We start from the raw sequence: 6179 nt of genomic DNA on the forward strand, positions 1-6179 counted from the left end.
GAGAGGAAGAGGGGTCAAAACAGGGGAGAGAAGAGCACAAGAGCTTTTGGTGATGGTTCAAGGATGACTTGGTGGTGGGAATTTTATGGGGATTACACCTGAGGGGAGAAATCAAGCATTGTACAAAAATGAACAAGGATGTAATATATATATATATATATATACACACACACACATATATATATATATTAAAAAGTAATATATGTATAAAATAAAATAAGAAATAAAACTATTTTAGACCATTGCAGGTGAAGAAAATGGGACAAGATGAATAGCATGAGCTTGGGAGAGAAGTTGGGCAAGACTCCCCTTGATGAAGAGCAGGATAAAATATGACATAATTCTGCCACAATCCTTTCTCTTCTTGCTAATGATGAGGTCAGGTATCCATATGTTGGGAGTAAAAAAAAAATTTCAGATTTTCTGTAGGATCATGGCAAATGACCAAGAATAGTGAAAGTAAACAGAAAATCAGTCCAATGATGGAAAGAATGTCCACACTCACATTATTTATCATAACTTCTCATAGTTCAAAAAATTTCCAGTTACAGAATCACTTTATGGATGCTGATATTTTTATCAACTCAGTTTATGATAGTCTTGAAATTTTTTCATATCAAATGGTGGTGTGTAATAATGCCATTTTCATGGAGGCATTTTCTTTATTTGCTTTTGAGATTTGGAGCTTAGTGATAATCCAGGGCTATAGTGAAAAATCAGGAAGTGCAGCAATAGAAAGTATAATGCAACTAAAAAATTCAGAATATACAAGAGTATATAGTAAAATCTAATATAGAGTGATTGTTAAAAATTTTAACCCGTTAAGCATTGTTTTTTGTGTTGCCCTCTTGCATTTTCCAAATCACTAGAAATCTTAAGTATAGGCTTTTAATTTGGAAGATTTTCCTTTTGTACTTTTTCTTCTTTTAAGCTTAACAATATTGGCCAAATTCATCTACTTGTTAATAGCTTATGCACATTTCATCATGGTGGAAATTTTCTACCAAGTGAAGCTTTTTTTTTTTAAAGATTTATTTCTTTATGCCTACAAGAGCTGGGGTACAGGCCAAAGATGTGGGGGATAAGATTCACCAGAGACAGAGAGGGGAACAGAACAGGCAGACTGACTGAAATACACTGCTGAGGGGAGCAGCGGGTGAGTCAGGAGAGGTCTGCTGCGCCATGTGGGTATCTCTCCGGCAGGCTGGGAATTGAACTTGTGCTGTAGAGGCTGTGGATTGCTTCATAGTGTGGTGCTTAACCCCTTGTGCCACCAGGGAGGCCCCCAAGTGAAGTTTTGGGAGAGTTATATGCATAATTAAAAAACTGATTTCACATGTGAGACCATCCAGTGTTTGCCTTTCTTCTTCTGACTTATTTCACTTAGTGTAATCCTCTCCAGTTCAACCTTCCATGTTGTCACAAATAGCAAGAGCTCATCTTTTTTTTATAGGTGAGTAATATTCCACTGCATGCACGTGCTCTCACATTTGTGCATGTGTATGTACTTGTGTGTGTATCTCACGTTTTTCTGAGCTACTCCCCTGACATTGGCTACTTAGGATGTTTATATAATTTAGTCATTGTACATAGGGCTGCAATAAACAATATAGGAGTGCAGATATCTTATCTAAAACATTTTGGCTCAATAAACATAATTTGAAAAAACAAAACAAAACTGATTTATTCTTTTTCTCAGGACTGTGCACTCTTGCTTTCATTCATTGCTCTGGAAGGAATTCTTCATTCCTAACAAGCACTGTAGCACTTTACACAAATGTGCAAAGATGTATATTCCATGAATTAATGGAGTGGTTGCCGGTCTCATTTGCAACAACCAGTGAGAGATAATGACCTGCTGGATTTGCACTGCTAAAAGAAAGGTGATTTCCACTTGACACTTCAGCCTGGTATTAAAATATATACTTCTTTGACGCAGTCCTATGCTTGGCATCCTCTCTCCCTCCCTCCCTGTTTCTCTCTCTCCTTGTATTCTTTCCTGTCTTGTTTCTTTTCTTCCTTTCTTCCTATTTTATGTAGAACTTATTTAGTTATTTAAATTTAAATATTTATTTATGCATACAAGAGTTGGGGTGTAGGCCAGAGGTGTGGGGGGTGAGAGGATTCACCAGAGACAGAGTGGGGAGCAGAACAGGCAGACTGACTGACATACACTGCTGAGGGGAGCAGAGGGGGTGTCAGGAGAGGTCTGCCACACCATATGGGTAGCTCTCTGGCCTGCTGGAGATCAAACTCATGCTGCAGAGGTTGCGGGCGGCTTCATAGTGCTGCATCTTAAGCCCTTGCACCACCAGGGAGGCCCTAGAATTTTTTTTTGAAGAAGGTACATAAGAAGTCTGATTCTTGGAACCAGAAACACAATTTTTGTGCCAAGCAGGCTAATATCATTAAACACACACAATTAGCCAAGGTGCTGAGGAGGAATAATTTATAAATTATGAAATTACCAGGGAGTAATTTTATGAAGAGAAATAGCAGTTTTATTATGCAATCTGCATCTATCAACATACGTTCACATATATAGACACGTGATATTTTTATTCCCCAACGCTTACTCACATTGCAGGAAAGGGCCTTGTAGATCATTCACTTCATTCATCTCACTTTATAGAGGAGGGAACTAAAGCCCCAACAAGTTAAGCTACCTGGCTGGGGTCACCAAGACCCATTTGTCAGAGATGTGTGCAAAACCCAGTCTTTGGACTTCTAGGCTTCCCCCATTATATTACAAGGTTATTTATTTGTTTTGCATGTTGTTTTCCCAACCTTATTTTGAAAATGAAAAATTTGTAGAAAAGTGAAAAAATGGTAAATACTGTGATGACCAATATACTCTTCATCAGTTGATAATGTTTTGCAATGTTTTCTCTGTCTCTCTCTCTGCACACACATACACAGAAGCACACACCTGTGTATGGATATATATGTATATTTCTTTTTTATATGTTTTATTCTTTTTTTTGAAGATGAGGCTTACTTTTTATTGTGAAAGAAAAAAATAACTCCTCGGAAATCTTAACAAAGAGGTACTTCACACTCAGAGAAGACACCATGATATAAATGCCAAGTGTTTTGACACTAGTCCTATCTCCAACTCCTCAAAAGATCAGGGATGAGACAATTAAGCAATGACGTAATACTGTAAACACAATGACTTAGAAATCCTGCAAATACTTAAATCTAACCTTGTTTTGCTTTAAAAAACTTAATATATCAAAGGACCCGCTTTAGTGACATGCTAGTCCTGCCAGAAAATAACCCCCAAACCCCTTTATCAGCAACATGCTCAAATTAACCAGCTAACTCAAATCTCGAACTCATGTGTGCAAGTTTACGTGCATTTCTGAGCCCAAGTCACGGGGTCCAGGTACGTCATCCCCCCAGGCACCTGTTTCCCCCAGTTACCTGACTTGTGTTCACCTCTCCTGTGTTATAAATGGAGGACCAAGCAATAAGAACTTTCTCCTCTAAGGCAGTTCTATGCATCCGTCTATGCTGGGCCATCTCCAGGCCTACAGGTGTCATCCAGGAGCATAAGGGGCACTTTCCTGCCAGGCTCCTTCCTACTTCCTCCACTCCTGGTTCTTTTTTTTTTTTTAAGATTTATTTATTTTTATACAAGAACCAGGGTACAGGCTAGATGTGTGGGAGGGTGAGAGTATTCACTGGAGACAGAGTGGGGAACAGAACAGGCAGACTGATGAAACACACTGCTGAGGGGAGCAGCGGGCGCGACAGGAGAGGTCTGCCTCGCCATGTGGGATTCTGGCAGCTGGCTGGGATCGAACCCGCACTGCAGAGGCCATGGACAGCTTCACAGCATGGCGCTCAACCGCCTGCACCACCAGGGAGGCCCTCCTCTCCTGATTCTTGATTTCAATAGAAAGTTGATTATAAACTTGTAGGAAATGGAAATTCCCAAGCTCCTCCCAAGTGGGTAAGCCTAACTGAACTAGTGTCCCCCCCATGCCTGGGGTCCCCCCTTTCAGCTACCTCCAAGAAAAAGTCCTCCCCCTCTCTTCACAGGTACTGTGTCTTCTGTCCCGATATCTATGCCCACTGGACACACACACCTGGTTAAATGGAGGCAGTAGTTATGTCCCCCACTTCTCTCCCCACTAACTAAAGCTTCAGTGATAGGGAAAAATGTAGAGGGAGGATTGAGTGGATATGAAGGGACTAAGAACTTACCCCCCCCACCATCCTGGCCAAAGAAAGCAAGAGATATTAACTGGGAGTGAGTAATAAAAAAGACAACCTTGATATTCTTCCCTTTGAGTTATAGCTGTTAGGACAATGGAGAGAGGCGTTCTGTGGGAGCAAGGTACAAATGATGGGTTTTCACGGTTTCCCCTCTAGTTCACTTTGTTATTGTGTTGGAAGGGCTCTTTGCCAATCTCACTGAGAAAACATGTGTGGATGAGGGTGTCTGTTACCCAGAGGGTGTCATGGTTGGTAAAGGTGCAGTGGTCTTCAAAGTAGCCTTTTTTTGGTCCACGGTCAGGAGGATGTTGATGCTGGCACCTCAGTTGGCCACACTGGTGGAAAAGTTGTTGGTGTTGGAAGTTTTGTGAAGTCCAGACAGCCACCAGGCATTGTCCAGGCCCCACTGGGGATCACAGGCATGGATGTGGTCCTGGTGTCACTTGTGCCATCTTTTGATGGCCTCCTGCATGTTCTTCTAATGATTTTCCTCCCATGTGGCCTTGTGCTAAAGTTGGTGTATCAGGGTCAAAGGGTGCTCTCACTGCAGAATCTTCACATGCACAATGCAAAGTGAAACGGGCCACCCAGGGTTGATGTCCCATTTTGATTCCTTCACTGGGCCCAACCTGGAATTCCCACTCAGAAGGCATGACCTTGGCATACAACCAGGCAGGGTAGTGAGCTTCTACGATGTCCCTGCCATAGGCTCTGTCCCAGCCCACACCACAGTAGTATGGACCTTTTGCCCCAGGGCAGCCATTGGAAAACCAATCAAAAGAGTTGATTCAACTTAAAGGGCTCATCTGTGCCAATGAGAGCATATTCCTGCTTCATTCCAAACCAGGGGTGCTGTTGATCAAAGTTTACAGGTTCATTACAGTTTACAGGTGTGCCTAAAATTCACCTCTGCTGCATTTTGGTTGTACTTGGAGACTTATAAAACACCAGTGTGTTAGCTTCTGGCAGAAAGGGTCCCAAATCATGGCAGCAGGGACAAGATACATGTCATTGTTGGAGGCTTCAGACTGGAAAGTATGAGAGCAATCAAAATTCACATGGGCAATTCTTTTATACACTTGGGATCATTGCCCAGGGGCAGGATCTTGAAGCACAGGGCTTCCCCAGAGATACGGGATCCAGGATCCAGATATACAGACCTTGGACCTTCTCACTCCAAGGCATTCCACTCTACTCCCATTCTTTTTCCTAAGCCATTTCCAGGAAAGTTGCAAGCACCATTCAGTTAGCTTACGAGGTGTCTTCTAAGGCATTCTCATAAGCATAGTAATTTTTTTCCCAATATAACATTGATACAGTATTGTTATTATATAATATTCAACCTACATTCACTTTCCCAAATCTTATAATGTCCTTTAATTTTTCATTTTCAATCTAGTGACCTGAGGCTCAGACTTTGTCTTCCAATGTCATGTCTTTTAGTTTCTTTTAATCTGGAATGATTCTTCATCAGGATTTTTAAGTTCTTTTATAACATGGACAAGTTTTTTTCTCATTTATAATTGCAAGATTTCTTTTTATTTCTATAAAGCAGTAAAAATTAATGCTTTTTTCATTTTTAAACATCCTTCTGCCTCACTTCACTTAGAATAACCCTTCCAGTTCCATCCATGTTGTGGCAAATGGCACTATTTTATCCTTTTGATCCCTGAGTAGTATTCCAGTGTGTGTGTGTGTGTGTGTGTGTGTGTGTGTGTATACACCACATCTTCTCGATCCACTTATCTGTCTGGGGCATTTAGGTTGTTTCTATATCTTGGTTACTGTAAATAGTGGGGCTATAGTATAGAAGTGCAAGTTTTCTTTTGAATTAGTGTTTTTGTATTTGGTGGATACCTAGGAGTGGAATTGCTGGTTCATATGGTAGCTTCATTTTTAGTCTTTTGAGGAATTGCCACACTTTTTTCCATAGGGACTGGAACAGTCCACATGCC

The 6179-nt window shown here is 41.1% G+C and overlaps 1 pseudogene; it reads right to left on the reverse strand.

The window, feature by feature from the left end:
- Positions 1-4376: 4376 nt before the first annotated feature.
- LOC119253489 (glutamine synthetase-like) lies at positions 4377-5409 on the reverse strand (annotated as a pseudogene).
- Between the last annotated feature and the right edge of the window lie 770 nt (positions 5410-6179).

Source organism: Talpa occidentalis, unplaced genomic scaffold, assembly GCF_014898055.3.
Source record: "Talpa occidentalis isolate TD23 unplaced genomic scaffold, MPIMG_talOcc4v2.1 talOcc4.2, whole genome shotgun sequence".
NCBI classification, from domain to species: Eukaryota; Metazoa; Chordata; class Mammalia; order Eulipotyphla; family Talpidae; genus Talpa; species Talpa occidentalis.